The following is a 19,242-nucleotide window of genomic DNA, read 5'->3' as shown; positions in this document are numbered from 1 at the left end:
AATTACTTTAACCTCCTTTCTCTGACAAACCACTTAAACTGTAAGTCCTCTGGGGCAAAGACCTACCTAATCTACCTGAATCATAACCCGCCTTGAGAATAGTTTTGGAATGATGATTAATTAATTCCAAAATCTAAACCCAGATTAAATAAATTGTGGGGGGGGGGGGGGGGGGGGGGGAGAGAGAATAGAGAAAAAATTCTTTGGGCCTGATATTCAGCTGGCGACAATCAGTGTTCTGCTGAAAGCCAATGGTATTAAGCCCGGAAATTCAATATCAGGCCATGTCCAGGCACCAGCACTGAATTTTGGGGTTTGTGGAGGCAGCTAATGCGTACCCAGTTAAGTGCGATATTCAGCATTTTGTCAGCTATAGGTTTTCGCATAAAGATAAGACTGACTTTTATGTGGTCCTGTTTATGTGGTTAACCCGGCCTGTTGCTGAATATCAGCATTTAACCAGCCAAGTGCGACTCCTTCTGTGCTACACCTCCAAAATAGCTGGTTTTCAGTATGACATTAACTGGCTATTTTCAGTGGCAATAACCAGTTAAGTACCACTGAAAATTAACAGTTACCACCGAACAGGTGATTTAACCAGCCAGGAGCCATTTTTCTGGCCAGTTAAATGACTCTGAATATCAACCCCTAAATTTTATTCCAAATAAAGGCTCATAGCGTACAGCCAACCCTGGTTCTGAGCTGTAAGTACAAACAAGCAGGAAAAAAAACAGTAGATAAAGTAAAAACAATCAATCAATAAATAAATAAGCATTTGCAATTTCTGATCCCTGTTATCTTTTCTAGGGTACAGATCCTGGACTTCTTTATCACAACAAACACATCTAGCACCACTGAAACACTGCAATTTCCAGCATAAACTGTTCATAAGCACTACTTTTCTGACAGTGATCACAGCTGATTGATTAGGTTTGGACTACTGCACTGCTGAACTCTATCTCCAGAGTCACACTGAATGCTAAAAAAAAACAAAAAACAAAAAAAGGAATCAAAATCAGATATATGTATGAATTTTGTAGCTTTTTTTCCAACTTTTTGCTATTGTTTTTAACATAATGTAGGGAAGGAAAGGAACAAAGATCATGCAACTGGCAAAGTTTTCATGTACTTTGTGATAGCCAGTGATCAGATTCTGCTGAATCTCCGCAGAGAAAATTCTAAGATGATGGCTGTCTTTTGCATGAAGCCTGAACCCAACAGGTTCATTTTCCCAAAAGTTATCATGCCTGTGGATGGATGGCTAGACGGACAAACAGAAGAACTGAACCACTTTTCAGATGAGTTGCACAATGCTATATGAGGGGGGGTCAATGCTCAAAGCCGGGCGCTAAAGCCCACAATGCAAAACCCCCTTGCGCAACAACAGCACAGAAAAATAGCTAAGCAATGCTCAAAAGAAATGATATGCAAATAATACGGGTGGCTAATTTGCGCTAACGAATCAAAAGCAAGGGGAGGAACGTGCCTGGCACACACGCACAAGAGTTGTGAGGCAAGTACAGCTCTTGTGCACATGTCCAAACAAAACAGGACTTGAAGTATACATTGGTGCTGTTCTTCTGAAATATTTCACTTAGCACTTTCAGACCTCGGGGTCCAATGCTTAAAACTACTGACGGCATTAATGTGTGGTTAATGTCGGGTTTGCGCACAACTTATACAGCGCCAAATGATCAGAGGGCTGAAGTCCCGGTGTTAACATGCCCTCCAAAGATGGCTGGAAATTGTATTTAAATGTAATTAAATGGATGTTAGTAAGGTCAGTAAGTGTTCCTTCTCAATGAACAAATGAAAGTGCTGCAGTGCACAGGGCATAATGCCGAAAATTTACCGCCAGGTTAGGAGCAGCGTAGAAGGTTTTCAAGAGAAGAATTCTTGTCAATTTCTCATATTAAACTGCAGGTTTTGTCTTCTTTTGCAAGTAGAAGGAAACCCATGCAACTTTAAGCGCTGATAGAGAGAAACAAATGTATGCGAGTACGAGCAAAACCAGAAGTAAAAGCACACATTGGTGCCTGTTTTTCTGTGCTTAAGTATGAGCCTTTGAAAAAAAAAAAAGGCACAGAAAAGCAAGCGCCAATGTGTGTGATTTTACTCACAGTTGATGGTTACATTGATAAAGACAGTTCCAAGTAAACCTCAGCTCCCAAAGATAAAGTCCATATATTACTTCAGGAAAAAAAGAAAAAGAAAGTGTCAGCATGAATGTGGTATATATACATCTTTAGTGCATGATTTATACTTCTTTGAGGATCTTCAGCCAGAAATGAATATGAATCTATTTTGTAACAAGCTTGTTTGACCTTGCTTTCCCCTCTTTCTGTTCTTATATTGTTCAGAAGTGCACTAAACTGATCTGGGTTATTTGTGCAGGGCTGGATATCTTTCCTCATGACATTTTATCAAGATGGCTATACGTATGCCTTGCTACTATTCTAAAATCAACCAGAGTTAAAAAGGGAAGTGCTACAAAAGATCTAAATTAAAATGTGAGCAGCCACACTTCTTTTTTTCCTCGTACATAACTTATTTTTGCACTGCAATCTGAGCTGCCATGTAGACATCACAGTTTTGGAACTATTTGGGGTCTGGAGTTGCTTTTCATGTAGAGGAAAAAAAAACCCCCTGCTAGTTTTCCCTTATATTTGGCAGGCACTGCTCAAAAAATATTCCGACCCTGTAATGGAAGTGGTCTGTCAAGACATGCCATATAGGTCCATAAATCCATCCCCTGACTGAAAATGTTCAGCACTTAATAGCTAAACTAATTCGCTCTCTGGCTCCAGGCAAATGTCACATTTCCAACACCAGGGGATTTACATCTGCATAGCTCCATTCAAATTTACTGTCCAAATGTACTGAGCTCTAATTCCAGTCAGTCAACAAACAAACTGTAGTATCTTTTCATTGGACAAACTGAACACATCTGTGACTAGCTTTTGAGAGCTAAGATCCCTTTTTATCTGGTCAGTGAGGAAACAGCACAGCCATACACTTGAGTAGTGTAGTCAGTTATGCTTTAGGCTGTCTGTATATGGCATTACACCACAGTTGAGCAGGCACTGCATTACTGTTTGATTAGCTCAGTGTTAACAGCAATCCTAAACTTTGCTATGGTACCTACCTACAATCAGCATTGAGCAGTTTATGAACTGAGCTGTGCTGCCAAGCAGTGGCTGGTGGATGAGGTACAAGCATTAGGCTATACAAGAAATGGATGGAATGTGAAACAGGAGAGGAAAACCAGTGGGCTGACAAGCAAGATCCAGATTCTGAAGCTCTTGCCAACACATCACAGAAAATTGCCTTAGCCTAATTCCTTATTGCCTTTCCTTTCTGCCGCAATACTCTCCTGCACTCCTGTCTCACCCACCTCCACCAGTCCCCTCATATTTATCCACACACGCACAAACTCTTAGGAGGCCCTTTTGTGGAATAATTCTCATACTCCAGTTTTCCACACCTCTTAAGCATTCAGAGACAGCCCACACAGAGACTCAGTGCTCAAATCTAACAAATACAAAAATCATCAAAAATACAGGCTGCATTCGAAAACATTTTTCATTAACTATACAAATTATTTTTTGAAATGTATAATTTTTAGTTCTTTTGAGCTGCTATTAAAATTGGATCATACACATCTCCAGTGACTGAAGAGTCGATGCATGCAGGCCTGGAGTCTGCACAGACACACTACAGTTCTGCCCAGTGAAATAGCCTTCATTAATTTTTAAGCTGGAGCCACTCTGGATTCTAATGAGCTGAAGGAGAGCAGCCAAATATCTTTCCATGCGGGGCCATGATACTGGTGACCAGTGTGTGTCAATGACCTCCATTCCCACTAGTCCACCTTCGAACTTCATTGCGGAGTATCCTCAAGGTTGTCAGCATTTCCAAATGCATTCTCTTTTGTCTATTGAGGAATGCCTTGTCCTTCAAGCATGCAGCTCTTCTCCCCCATCCACTTTCCCCTTTCTGCATTACCCTGGGTAGAGAGGCAGAGCGGCAGGAAACAAACCCCCCAGAGGAGCCGCCTCAGAGGTCTCCAGGGTGCCACCATTGCCCCCCCCCCCCCCCCCAGGCCTTGCCCTGAAGAAAAATGGGCTAGTGCATCAAATTACCAGGGGGCCACCATGTGGGGCTGAAGGCACGCCTGCTCACATATTGCTCTTAATTTCCTGAAAGCCCACAAGGCTAAAGTCATGCTAACTGTTGCTGCTTCCAGTGGCCCCTGGGGTGGAAGACAAGCTGCTTCTTTTTCTGTTTCTGGCTTTCCTTCAGTCCACATAGCCTATTTCCATAGTATTTGCTTACTGCACTGAGGAGAAAAGTTGTTTTCTTTGTGCTTGCATTAGGAAGCTGTGCACTGAGCTGTAGCACATAGCTCTAAGGCAAGGTTACTGCATCAGCCTTGCTTCCCAAAGCCTCCCACCCCATGTCACAAAGTAGGGGAAGTAAACAAGAAAAGAAAGAAACAGAAAATCTGTAGGTCTTGGAGGGAGGAGTGGGTGCCACCAGAGAGAGGCAAGGGACGAGGTGACAGCAGATGTCTTTGTTTAGAAGTAGATATCTTACATATACTGTTGTAAAAGATGTGTGAATGGTGACTTCAAAAGTATTTTTCTAGTGAAACAGACTTTACAAGAGTGGTGTATAGATAGATAGATATAGATATTTGGGGGGAAACACTAACCTTCACTGAAAACCTGCACTGCAAAGTGTTTATGAGTGTAATACACTTTAGGCTCTGTTTACTAAGGTGCGCTAGCATTTTTAGCTCGTGCACAAAATTAGCACGTGCTACATGTGGAGGTGCCCATAGGAATATTGTGGGCGCCTACACAGTGCGCGCTGAAAGCACTAATGCGCCTGTAGCACAGCTTAGTAAACGGGGCACTTAGAAAGTTAAGGGAGGACTAGGTTCTTATCCTGCATTTGCAGAGAAGTTTATACAACAAAGACTAACATAACGTGTCTGTATCGCTCCGTGGTGAAACTGCACCTTGAATATTATGTGCAATTCTGGTCACCGTATATCAAAAAGGATATAGTAAAATTAGAAAAGGTACTGAGAATGGTGACCAAAATGATAACGGGCATGGAACTCCTCTCATAAGAGGAAAGGCTAAAGGTATTAGGGCAGAGTGCAGTTGGGGACGTCCAAAATCGGCTTTCAATTATACTGATTTGGAAGACCCTGTGAGAAGGACGCCCATCCAACTCATCCAACTCCTACGCTTCTAAATTCCTCACTCTGACATCCTCCTTTAACCTCCAACTCTGCGCTACCACCCCTACTCACCGTAATGGCCATTGTCTCGACCTCGTTCTCTTCTCTTCCTGCTCACTTTCCAACTTCTGCACCTCAGTCCTTCCAATCTCAGATCATCACCTAATCACCCTCTCACTTCATCACCCCCCCCCCCCCGTCAACCTCGCCCAACTACAACCACTGCTTTCAGGAATCTCCAAGCCGTCGACCCCCCTACCCTATCCTCTCACATCTCCAATCTCTTCCCTTCCATCTTGTCTTCTGAATCCGTCGACAAGGCTGTCTCTACCTACAATGAAATTCTCTCCACTGCTCTGGATACCCTAGCACCATCTGTCTCTCGCCCCAATAAGCGCATCAATCCTCAGCCCTGGTTAACCCCTTGCATCCGTTACCTTCGCTCCTGCACCCGTTCTGCTGAACGACTCTGGAGGAAATCTTGCACCCTGTCAGACTTCACCCATTACAAATTCATGCTGTCCTCCTTCCAGTCCTCCCTATTCCTTACCAAACAGGAATATTACTCTCAACTAACCAATTCTCTTGGCTCCAACCCTTGTCGCCTCTTCGCCACCCTCAACTCCCTACTTAAAGTGCCCTCCGCTCCCACCCACCCCTCACTCTCTCCTCAAACACTAGCTGAGTACTTCCGAGATAAAGTGCAGAAGATAAACCTTGAACTCGCTTCCAAGCCTTCTCCTCCCTGTGACTTCTTAACCCACTCCCTCAACCAACCTAACCTGGCCTCCTTCTCCTCCTTCCCTGAGATCATCGAAGAGGACACTGCTCGCCTTCTTTCTTCCTCTAAGTGCACCACCTGTTCCTCTGATCCCATTCCCACCTATCTGCTTAACAACATCTTTCCTACAGTTATCCCCTCAATCTGTCACATCCTCAACCTCTCTCTCTCCACTGCTACTGTCCCTGACACCTTCAAGCACGCTGTAGTCACACCACTCCTCAAAAAACCTTCACTTGACCCCACCTGTCCCTCCAACTACCGCCCCATCTCTCTTCTACCCTTCCTCTCCAAATTACTTGAACACGCTGTCCACAGCCGCTGCCTTGATTTCCTCTCCTCTCAGGCTATCCTCGATCCACTTCAATCCGGCTTTCGCCCTCTACACTCGACAGAAACAGCACTCTCTAAAGTCTGCAATGACCTGTTCCTTGCCAAATCCAAGGGACACTATTCCATCCTCATCCTCCTCGACCTATCTGCCGCCTTTGACACCGTCAATCATAATTTACTTCTTGACACACTGTCCTCATTCAGGTTCCAGGGCTCCTTCCTCTCCTGGTTCTCTTATCTTTCCCAACGCACCTTCCGAGTATTTTCTAATGGCTCTTCTTCCACCCCCATCCCGCTCTCTGTTGGGGTTCCCCAAGGATCTGTCCTTGGACCGCTCCTTTTCTCGATCTACACCTCTTCCCTGGGCTCGCTGATCTCATCACATGGTTTCCAGTACCATCTCTATGCTGATGACACCCAGCTTTATCTCTCCACTCCCGACATCACAGTTGAAACCCAGGCCAGAGTTTCGGCCTGCCTCTCAGACATCGCTGCCTGGATGTCCAACTGGCATCTGAAACTGAACATGGCAAAGACTGAGCTCCTTGTCTTTCCACCCAAACCCTCTTCTCCTCTTCCCCCACTTGCCGTCTCTGTTGACAACGCCCTCATCCTCCCCGTCTCTTCAGCCTACAATCTCGGAGTCATCTTCGACTCCTCCCTCTCCTTCTCTGCCCATATTCAGCAGACTGCTAAGACCTGTCGCTTCTTCCTCTATAATATTAGCAAAATTCGCCCATTCCTCTCTGAACAGACCACCCGAACCCTCATCCACTCGCTCTTTACCTCTCGTCTTGACTATTGCAACCTTCTTCTCGCTGGCCTCCCGCTTAGCCATCTATCCCCCCTTCAAGCTGTCCAAAATTCCGCCGCACGTCTTATCTACCGCGTGAACCGATACTCTCATATCACCCCTCTCCTCAAGTCACTTCACTGGCTCCCGATCCGCTACCGTATTCAGTTCAAGCTTCTCCTATTGACCTTCAAATGCACTCAATCTGCAGCCCCCCATTACCTCTCTACCCTCCTCTCCCCGTATGTTTCCGCCCGTAACCTCTGCTCTCAGGACAAATCACTCCTATCTGTACCCTTCTCCAACACCGCTAACTCCAGACTCCGCCCCTTCTGCCTCGCATCACCTTATGCCTGGAACAGACTTCCCGAGCCCATACGCCAAGCGCCCTCCCTGCGCATCTTCAAGTCCTTACTTAAGGCCCATCACTTATCCCTTGCTTTTGGCGCCTAACCACCTTCCCCATTCATGCTACCTACACTGACTACATAGTTTGTAACCTTTAGATTGTAAGCTCTCTTGAGCAGGGACTGTCCTTCCCCATGTTAAACTTGTACAGTGCTGCGTAACCCTGGCAGCGCTATAGAAATGCTAAGTAGTAGTAGTAGTAGTAGTAGTAGTGACGCCCATCTTCCGATTTATGTCGAAAGATGGGCGTCCTTCTGTTTTGAAAATGAGCCCAATCATATACTACATTACAATGTCAACACAATACACAATAAAACATTTTAGTAGACAGCATAGGGTGTAAGCAAAGATGGAACATATAGATAGATAAGGTAGAGTAACAGGAGTAAGAAAATTAGAGGCCCTTTTACAAAGGCATGCCAAAAAGTGGCCTGCGGTAGTTTGAGTTCTTGTACTGGAAGTGCGAAGAACCATTTCTCCACTGCGTCTGGAAAAAAGGGTTTTTTTTTTAAATTTGACCGGGAAATGGACATGTGGCAAAATGAAAACCAGCACGTCTATTTATGGCCTGAGCCCTTAACACCACCCACTGACTTAACAGGAAGGGCTCACGCGTTACCCATGCGGTAACCATCCAGCGTGTGTCAACTTCCGATTACCGCTGGGAACACCCCACGGTAGAAAATAATTTTCTACCACGGGTTTTCGCACAAGCCAAACTTGCAATTACAGCCAAGCACATGCACTAGCCAGGCGGTAGTCCCGATTTGATGTGTGTTGCATGTGCATAGGCCTTTATGCACCTTTGTAAAAGGGCCCCTAAGGGACTAATATAAACTAAGTTACAAATGAGGTCAGAAAGGAGCTCAAACCAGGGGCGTATCTGCGTGGGGCCATAGGGGCCTGGGCCCCCGCAGATTTTGCCCTGGACCCCCCTACCACAGACCCTCTCCACCTCCCCCTCCCTCCCGCCCGCCCGCCACCAACCCGTCGCCGATCTTTGCTGGCGGGGGACCCCAAGCCCCCCGCCAGCCGAAGTCCTCTCTTTCGTGCAGGATGCAAGTTTCAACGCTTCCTGTTCTTCTGAGTCTGACGTCCTGCACGTACAACGTGCAGAACATCAGACTCAGAATTTGGAATTCAGTCTGACGTCCTACGCGTTGTACGTGCAGGACGTCAGACTCAGAAGAACAGGAAGTGTTGCAACTTGCAGCGGCGCAGCCTGCATGGAAGAGAGGACCTCGGCTGGCGGGGGGTTGGGGTCCCCCGCCAGCAAAGGTAAGTGACAGCAGCGGGGGAGGGTGTCATTGGTGGCGAGGGGGGGGTCCGGAAATGGCGGGGGGGGGGATCGGTGGCGCCGGGGGGGGGGGGCTAAAATGTGCCCCCTCCCTCTGGCTCTGGCCCCCCCTACCGCCCGAGTCCAGATACGCCCCTGGCTCAAACACAATCTTATTTAGAGTAGGAGTGGATAAACACGTCCTACTATAGTAGGTGAAGTCGGTGTCATTCTTTGCATATGTGTGTGACAAGCAAGTTAGTTACTTTTTTCATTCAAGGACTGGTTGAACAGCCAAGATTTCACCTGCTTCCTGAAGTAGAGATAGTCTTGTGTAGGGTTACCATATTTTGTCCTCTGAAAAAGAGGACACATGCCACGCCCCTGCCATGCCCCTGCCCAGCCCACATCACGCCCCTGCCCCGCCAACACCACGTCCCTTTCAGATCCTCGCCCCACCCTTTCTCGCTCTCACCCTCCCCCCAAATCACATATTCCCCTCCCCTGCCCCCCCCCGTCACCTCCCCTCCCCCTTGTCACATATTCCCCTCCCCTCCCCTTACTTACTATCTACTGCCCTGGCGGTCTAGTGACCTCTTCAGGGCAGGAAAGAGCCCCCTCTTTCCTGCCCGGAGCGCTGCCTTGCCCTGCATCCTTCTCGGTCTCGGCTCGGGATTCAAAATGGCCAACGAGAGTTAAAGTCTCGCGAGGCCGCTTCAACTCTCGGCGGCCATTTTGAATCCCGAGCCGAGACTAAGAACGATGCAGGGCAAGGGTAGGCAGCGCTCCAGGCAGTAAAGAGGGGGCTCTTTCCTGCCCCAAAGAGGTCACTAGACCACCAGGGCAGATAGTAAGTAAGGGGAGGGGAGACCCACGGCGCCGCTCACCCGCCCATTTGTCCAGAAATCCGGACAAACAGGCGGGCGGGCAAAACCCGCCGGACGCCCCGGACATGTCCTCAAAAAGAGGACATGTCTCGGGAAATCCGGACATATGGTAACCCTAGTATTGTGTTAAGCAAAACCTTTTACACAGTGTCTCATCCTATCCTCACAATACAACTCAAAAAAAGACAACACTATATACACCCCAGAATACACTCTTACGGTCTCCGATAGCTTGAAAATCCTGGGAGTAACGATTGATCGAAACCTCACACTAGAAGATCAAGCAAAAAATACAACAAAGAAAATGTTCTACCCCATGTGGAAACTTAAAAGAATCAAACCCTACTTCCCAAGAGACACATTCCGCAGCCTAGTACAGTCAATGGTGTTAAGCCACCTAGACTACTGCAACGCAATATACATGGGTTGCAAAGAACAAGTCATTAAGAAGCTTCAGACAGCCCAAACCACGGCAGCCAGATTTATATTCGGGAAAGCAAAATACGAAAGCGCCAAACCGCTAAGAGAGAAACTACACTGGCTTCCACTAAAGGAACGAATTGCGTTCAAAGTATGCACCATGGTCCATAAAATTATAAATGGAGAAGCTCCGGCCTAAATGTCAGACCTCATAGACACCTACCTGCTAGGAATGCTAAAAGGTCAGCACGTACATTCCTTAACCTCCACTACCCCAACTGCAAAGGATTAAAATGTAAGTCCACCTACGCAACCAGCTTCTCCTACATTTGCACACAGCTATGGAACGCGCTCCCGAAGACCATAAAGACAACGCAAGATCTAATCATCTTTCGCAAACTACTGAAAACGGAACTATTCAAAAAAACATACAACAAACAACCGTCCTAACTTCTAAACAACAACAACGAAGACTGAGACCGAAACGACATAACCACTGCCCTACACTATTACTCTCACCATAATACCATCACCTGAGCAACTACATAAAGCCGACACCTACACAAGACCACAATGTATTCTTCTACTACACATATATACACTTATTTGCAAACCACATGTTAACAAGTACACAATGCATTCTTCTACCATGTATGTACGCACTTGATTGCAAAATCATGTGCATATCTAAAGTCCGGAAATGGCAATAGCCATAACGGCAAATGTAAGCCACATTGAGCCTGCAAATAGGTGGGAAAATGTGGGATACAAATGCTACAAAATAAAATAAAATAAATTTTAGGGAGTGCATTCCAAAGTGTGAGAGCTACTCCAGAGAAGCCTCGTTTGCAGGTATCATATCGTGTGATGTCATTTGGAGAAGGTGTGGTTAGAGATACTCTTTGAGACAACCTTAGTGACCTTACAGGCATGTACAGGGAGATTCTGTTCCTCTGAGCCATTTCTTTTAAGGACCTTGAAGGTCAAACATAAGAGTTTTAAATTTGGCCCTGTATTGTGCTGGTAGCAAGTGAAGTTTTTGCAAAAATGGTGTGATGTCGGCACGTCGATTACAACCTTCTACTAGTCTAGCTGCAGCATTCTGAATAAATTGGAACTGGTGCAGGCATGGATCCAGCCAGTTTCTCTCTTAAAGCCAATGACAGACTGTTTTTTCTAAACGTTTGGAATATTGGATACTGACTGGTAACTTTCAAGTCTGTCCTGGTCAAGGTTGCCTTTCTTTAGCAAAGGGCACACCACTGCTCTTTGATTGGCAGGGGTCGAGGGAGCAGGTAGTTGGTCGCAGGTCTCTCAGGAATTTGTCAAAGGCCCTCCTCTGTTACTGGGTTAAAAGAGTCCCATTATGTCTGTGTCATGTGCGCTCCTGGTTAACTGATTGGACACTTGGTGTCATCCCTGAGGTCCAGTACTCCTTTCTCAGTCCAGCTTCTAATATCTCCTTCCCTTCCCTACCCCCCATCCAGCATTTCCTCTTCCTCTCTAAGCTTCCCCCCCCCCACCAAAGTAGCCAGCATTTCCCCTCCCTATCACCCTTGGGTCTAGATTGACTCTCCCCTTCCTTTCCCTCTCTCCTTCAGCCCAGCATCTCACCTCTGTTTCTCCTCCCTACCTCCAATCCAGCACTTCTTCTCTCCTCTCCCTCCCTACCCCCTCGGGTCCTACATCTCATCATCTCATCTCCCTTTCCTTACTGAGAACCCATGCCCAGCAAGCTCTCCCCAAAAGTACTGTGTGCCAGTGCAAAGCTTTTCAGCAGAGGCCTGAATTCAACTGTTGTTGCCTCCCACCCTCATCCCTGACGGACTTCCTGTCAGGAGAAGAGTGGGAAACTGCAGCACTTGAGCACAGGCCTCTATAGCAAGGCTCAACACCAGAATGCAATACTTTTGGGGGGAACATGCTTGACACAAGACTGCAGTAAGGAAGGAGAGATTAAAAACTGCTCTCCTGCAACACTGTCACCCCCTAAATCCTACTGCCCTAGGCAGTCACCAAATCCACTTAATGGCAGGGTTGGCTGTGCTTCTCCCTGGGAGTAAGTAGCATGAAATCTTGCTACTTTGGAGGATTAGGTTGGCCACTGTTAGAAACAGGATACTGGGCCAGATGACAACTCTTATGTTCATATGAGAAGCCTGTGATTTGTGCATTTAAGCTGAGGAAAGGCATTATGAAAAGATGACATGAACTTCTGCAAGCACAGGCAGACATTTTAGGGTGCATGTTCATCCTGTACGTATCACAACTAAGGTCACCTTTAAAAAGCTGTGTTCTGTCAAAACCAATACATATGGAATCTAAGCAAAACATTCTGAACATGCTCAATAGCAGTGAGACTGAATTGCTCAATAAACAGAACACTATTATGAGCAACTGGAATGAGTAGACACCTCTGGACACTGTGGTAGCTTCTTTTTTAGTTCAAATATTTTTATTGAGTTATTAAGAAAATGCAAAGTATGCATGAAAAATATAAACATATGAACACCGTCACACATGAGGAATAACATGCAGAAGATATAATATAGGGATCACATTTAAATTTCCAGTCAATGTGTACCATAATATAAAGAAAGACTGGAGTCATGCAAATGAAAACAACCAGTGTAGAGCAGTCTATAGACTGAATGCAGTGTAAAGTATGAAAATAAATCTATAAATAAGGCCTTTATGTACGATTTGGAGATATAGTTCTTAAGGTATGACTGTATCTTTAGCTTGGATTGAAAAGTATTAATGTTCATGACATTAGTTTCATACTTATATATGAGGAGAAATGAGTTCCACCAAAAGTGGTTGTTGAGTATATTCAAGTTTTTAAGATTCGTCATAATCTCCTGAATGGCAATTGCTATTAATATATGCAACAGTTGTATTGCACAGTCTTCCACAGATGCAATTACAGGATGCATATTAATAATGGAAGTACAAAAAGAGAGAGGGATTTTAATATTAAGTATCTTTTGGAAATCATACCAAATCGCAGATCAGTACTACAGAACATTCAAACAGCAGATGCTCTAAAGTAGCAGGTTTCAATTGACACGTCCAACATTTATTGGAAACTGAAGAGTCTATTCTTTATAGTCTTAACAATGTCCACATTGTTCTATGTCCGATAAAACAGAAAGATTGCAAAACTGATGATGACTGTGAGCCCAATATACATGTTTTCAAAAATGTGTCCGAGATTCCACTTTCATTTCTGTATGTAGTTCTGAGGACCATACTCCATATAGACCAGTAAAACTCTTGTAATTGGGTTTGTCAGTTAGTATTTTGAACCAATCTGAAGCTTCATGATGTGTACTGTGACATAAAAAAGGATATTGTCTGCATATGCAGACAACTTATGTTCATAGTTTTGCCATCTAATACCTCTTATATCATTATGCTGCCTAATCGCAGTAAGGGTTCAAGAGCTATAACGAATATTAAAGGTGATAATGGGCAAACTTATCTTGTGCCTCTGTGTAAATCAAATGAAGGCAATAAAGTACCATTAACATATAGCCTTGCTGTTGGGACAGCATATAAAGTATTGATCATATGTATAAACAGGTCTCCAAATACAAACCATTTTAATGAAGAGAATATGTAGCTCCATTCCACTCTATCGAAAGCCATCATGGCATCTACTGATACCAAGAAGGCAGGCACCTGAAGATATTTAGCACAATGTATGAGATGTAAACACAATCTGGTATTATGCGAGGAATGATGGTTAGCTATGAAACCAGTCTGATTCATATATATAATATGATCCATGACTGAGGACAATCGCATAGATATCATTTTAGCTTATATTTTCACATCTGCATTGATTAATGATAAAGGGTTATAATTAGCTACAACAGTGTCATCATGACCAGGTTTCAGCAGAACGATCACCATAGCTTCAGCTGCCGTGCCTTTCATAGAACCTTCCAATAGAGCAGATTGGTAAACCTCTAGTAGACAGGTGCAAAGAAGGTTTCCAAGGTCTTAAAGAATTTCACAGTGAATCCATCACCTACAGGAGTTTTACTGTTTTTTAAGTGCTTTGATAGCTTTGGATACTTCAGGAATTGATATTTCTTTTTTTTAGAAATTTCCTATTTTCCTCTGTAATTGCATATGGTTTGGTAACAGCTTCAGAAGAGTACAATTTATGGTAAAATTCCATGAATTGATATGCTATATGTTTATTACTCGTGACTATGTTGCCTTGAGTGTCTAATACCAGAAATTCTGATTCTATTTTTCCTACCTTTAAGGTAAGCAGCCAACACTTTACCTGACATATTAGTGGAGACATAATAATGTGCTTGTTGAAGGACTATATCCTTCCGTGCTCTCCTACTAAGCAGTTGGTTATATCGATATTTGAGTTGTATAAGCTCATTTAATTTATTTCTACTTCAAGATGCTGTAAGATCTGTCTCGTTTTTTTTAATGTTCGCTTTAAACTGTGTCATTTCGTGGTTCTGCAATTTATGCAAATGTTTTGAATATCCAATAAAATGGCTTTTCATAAAAACTTTAAAAGAATCCCATTTAGAGTGCCAAGCAATGGAGGGGTCATCATTAAATTCCTAGTAATCAACAAAAGCTTTTTGAGCAGACTGTATATAATTCTCACCTAATAACAAACCGTTATTTTAAATCTCCATATTCTTTGTTTTGAAGCTTGTCTGTTTAGATTAATGTTCATAGATACTCCTGCATGGTCCGATGTAAGAATAGGTTCTATCAAAGTGTCTAACACAGATTCGTTGGGACTTTTGGAAGCAAAAAATTAGTCAATTCTCAAAAAAGAATTGTGAATGAAAAGTGAATTCTCTAGCTTCGAGGTTGCATACTCCGTATTTATTTATTTTATTTATTTGTTACATTTATATCCCACATTTTCCCCACATCTATTAAAACCACATTCTTTCAAAAGTTCTACAACTGGGTTAGTGTGTTTAACGATTCTTGGACAGGGTGACATAATAGGTGTGTCAGCTGAAAAGAATGAGTTTTCTCCAGATGATGGTGCATATACATTACCCAGTGATAAATGAGGAACCATTAAACTTAACATCAATTTTCAATATTCTTCCTGCATCATCTGAATAATGTGACAAAATTTCAATGTTAGGGTTCTCTCGAAATAAGACTGCAACCCCACCTTTTTTCTTAATGGCTGGAGGAAAAAAAGATTGTTTCAACCAATCGGCAGAAAGTCTTTTGGCGTCTGCCTTATTCAGATGCGTCTTTTAAAGATAGATAATGTCAGCTATTTTTTTAAGGACCTGCAAAATTTTTCTACGTTTTATCGGATGATTTAATTCTTTTATATTTAAAAAATATACCATTACCATATTGTATGATAGATAGAAATGGTGTGACTATAAAATAGACGATATCAAATAAGAAAGGGGGAAGTGTCCCAGCAAATTTGTATGACTATCCAACTGGTATACTTTTCAGGCAAACATCATCATTATTACATATAACTTATCTTTACGCATCTTCTGAACTTGTAAAAAAATTCCGGTGAACACCAATTGTAAGCACATGGTGCAAAGCAATAGTGCCCCACTCTATCTGCAATTGAAACCATATTATGTGCACATCATATATTATTGTAGAACACTACAGTCTTCATACAACACCTTCCTAACATTAAGAACATGAATATAATAGTATAAGGAATATAAAACCACATACATTTTAGTGTACTTAATGACAGACAGGATGGCTATTGGTATTTATTCAGAAATATTCTCTCCACGAGAGAAAAGAGGCAGATCATATGATATGTTTCCTTGAGAAAGACTCATCCTTTTTGATGCCTTCGAGTTTGTAATCCATCAAGAAAAAGTTGAACTTTATCAGGCTCAGTAAACTTATATGTTTGATTGTTGATTGCAATTTTCAGAACAGTGGAGTAAAAAACTATATCGTGCCCAAACTGTTTTAACTGCAACCTGAAAGACAGAAGTTGTTAGCTCCTTGCCGCCATTTCCTTAGCATAATTGGGCAAAATGATGATTTTAGAATCATTCCATATTATGATTCTGCAAATTGCTTGACCTGAGGCAGGATCTCCAAAAGTTGTTGATACCGAAGGACTTTAATAATGAGGGGACACATTCTGGCTTCTCTGATTAGGGGGCCTGAATATGCAAACTCTGTGAGCTCTTTCCAACTGAAATGGCATTTTGAAGTTCATCTGTAACAGTTTTGGTATGAAATCTTCCATTATAGGAGACAGTATTAGATCCTTCCACGTTCTCAGTAGTCCAAGGATTCTGAGGTTATTACATTGAGATCTACTGTCCTCCAGATCGGTCCACAGTGACTCTATGGTTTTGCGATCCTGGCTATAACAGTATATTTCATCCTCAACATCAGGTATGCGGTTTTCCAGGTTTGTGGCTCGGCCCAAGCATGATTTCAGTTTACAATGCATTTTAGATATTTCTAATTTAAGGGCAGCCAAACTGGATGCATTTTCCTGCAGCATGTTTTTAATTGCGTTAAACTCCAACATCACTGGGTCTAAAAACTCACGACCCAGCGCCATTTTAAGCGGTGTCAGGCAGTCCTGTTTGAACTTTTATTGCTGGATCCCAAGTTAAACTGAGTGTCTAACTTGTTGTGTCTGCCAGTAGCCACTGTTGAATTTAGTGGTATACAAAAGACATAAGGTACTGAGTTTAAAATCTTGGTAAAAGTAGCATTCTTGAAGGCAGTGTGGAGGAGCTCAATCCCTATGCTGTCATCTGCCAACAAGCCAGGCTCTGCCCTCCGACACTGTGGTAGCTTCTATGGCCTTGAAATTGTATCCAACCAAAAAGCACAAACTGGTCAACAAGGTGGCACTGCCAGCACTCATCTGTCATCACCCAGAAACCTTGGCTCTGCTACTCATGCCTTTTTTCAGTAAACTCTCAAGACAAATTACATTCAGATATGCTACTACTAATAATTATATTAAAAATCTACCCACCATTGCCACTTTCAAACATGCACTGAAGACTCATCTCTTTATCTCCGCTTTTTCCTCTCGCCTATAATACTTTACTTTATTTGGATTTCTAGACCACTTGTACCAATAAAGTTCTAAGAAGTTTACAAAGGATTAAAGAGAGACTGAGACAGTCCCTCAAGATTTACAACATGGTTCGATTTGCTGACGGATCCGGTACATGAGTGCAGAATAACAGCACATGAATTCTTTGAAGAGGGTTGTTTTGACTTGTTTTCTGAATAGTGTATAGTTGTGTAGGTTGTCTACCTCTATTTCTCTCTCAACTTTAGTCACACCATTTACCCATCTCCTAGTCCCCTTTTTGTTCTCTCCCCCGCGTAGTCTCTAGTCTGTTCGTCTCCTTTTTCTCCCTTTCTCTTCCCCACCGTTTTAGTTTTTAAATGCAAACCGCTTTTATACCTATGTTAAGGCCTTTGCAGTATATCAAATTGCTGGAAATAAATCATAGCAAGACTAGACATACACAACACTGTATGTGTTATATTCAGGTACTTTTTTTATCCCTAGGGCTCACAATCTAAGATGCTTTTTGTATCTGGGGCAACAGAGGGTTAAGTGATTTGCCCAGGGTCACAAACAGCTACAGTAGGAATCAAACCCACTTCCCCCCTCCCCCCAGGGTCACAAACAGCTACAGTAGGAATCAAACCCACTCCCCCCCTCCCCCGATCAACACACACTACACTAACCATTAGGCTACTCCTGCCTCTGGAGGGCATAGAGTCTAAGCTTGTTCCTAATCACAAGGAACAGTGGTGGGATTTGACCTCTGGCTTCCTTTGTTCTCCATTAGATTCCTCTTCCACTCCATAGTACCTACTTTTGGATCTTATGCATTTGTATGAGGAAACTAATGAAGACAATTGAGGTTTTAAAAAAAACATACAGACTAGGGGGAGGATTCCATCTGCAAGTTCCTCCTAGCCTGCTGTCTTGGGAAGTCTTGTCTGCAACTTTCCTCCTGGAATGCTGTCTCTGTACTGTTAGTGTTTCTGAGTGTCCTGAACCTCCTGTCAGACTCAGTGGAGCTGATCAGCTGCCTTCCTGTTGAAAGATAAAGGATTAGGCCTTGGAATGAGCTCAAGAGGTTCCTGTTATCTAATAAATCAGATTCACAATGACCAGTTTATCAATTTGTCCTACAAACAACTTCCACGACATCTGTAATGAAGGCATATTCAGCAGAATCCCTCCACCATCCATTCCAGATCTACGTATTATCTCCTCCACTCTGGTAAAAAGGAACATATACAAACAAACCCTATTGAGAAGACAGAGTAAAATGAAGCTGACTGCTTTCCATCCACAAGATCAGGTCTTATGAATCATTTAAGCTTCCCTTACACAAGCATACTAAAAACATGAAGCACAGGAACCCCCCCCCCCCCCCCCCCCACACACACACACACACACATACTGAAACAAGAATGCAATTTTTTAGAAAACAGGTAATTCTCTACTTATTTCCTCTTCCACAGTATCCCTAGTTTTTTTTTATATATTATTATTTTACATGCAGATATATCTGGGAGAACTAAGCTCACTATGCAAGTTCCAAAAAAATAGCAAAAGAGGATGAGAGAAAATAACTAAGACTTCTCTATTAGCACACCAGGTATAATAAGGTATAATAATAATAATAACAATAATAAAACTTTATTTATAACCCGCTATATCTGCAAGAGTCTAAGCGGAGAACAAGCCACACACAAAGTATAAAAGGACAAAACAATAAAAATTATTTCTTTACTCAACTATAAAAACTACTATATTAACAATAAAACATACAGCATTTTAGATTTGTGTAGTATAAAATAATATCATACATCAAGGGAACCAAAGGCCTGAAAAAAAAAATAAATTTTTAAAGCTTTTATAAAATGATCCATATTCTGTATGAAATGAATTTCAATGGGCATTCCAAAATTTCGGACCTTCAAAATAAAAAAATAGATGATCTACGTTCTTCCAAATAAACCTGATGAAATGAAGCCACATCAAATAGCTGCTTCTGAGATGATCTCAGAGCACAAGCAGGTTGATAGCAT

General features: G+C 42.9%; 1 protein-coding gene across 2 annotated transcripts in view; it reads right to left on the bottom strand.

Annotated features, from left to right (window-relative positions):
• EPHA7 (EPH receptor A7) overlaps positions 1-19,242 on the bottom strand; it is a 419,947-nt gene that overhangs the window by 354,420 nt on the left and 46,285 nt on the right. The gene's annotated exons all lie outside the window — the stretch shown is intronic.

This window comes from Microcaecilia unicolor, chromosome 3 (assembly GCF_901765095.1).
Source record: "Microcaecilia unicolor chromosome 3, aMicUni1.1, whole genome shotgun sequence".
In the NCBI taxonomy this organism is placed as follows: domain Eukaryota; kingdom Metazoa; phylum Chordata; class Amphibia; order Gymnophiona; family Siphonopidae; genus Microcaecilia; species Microcaecilia unicolor.
The sequence above is the reverse complement of the archived record's forward strand: the minus strand, read 5'-3'. Positions and strand labels throughout refer to the sequence as shown.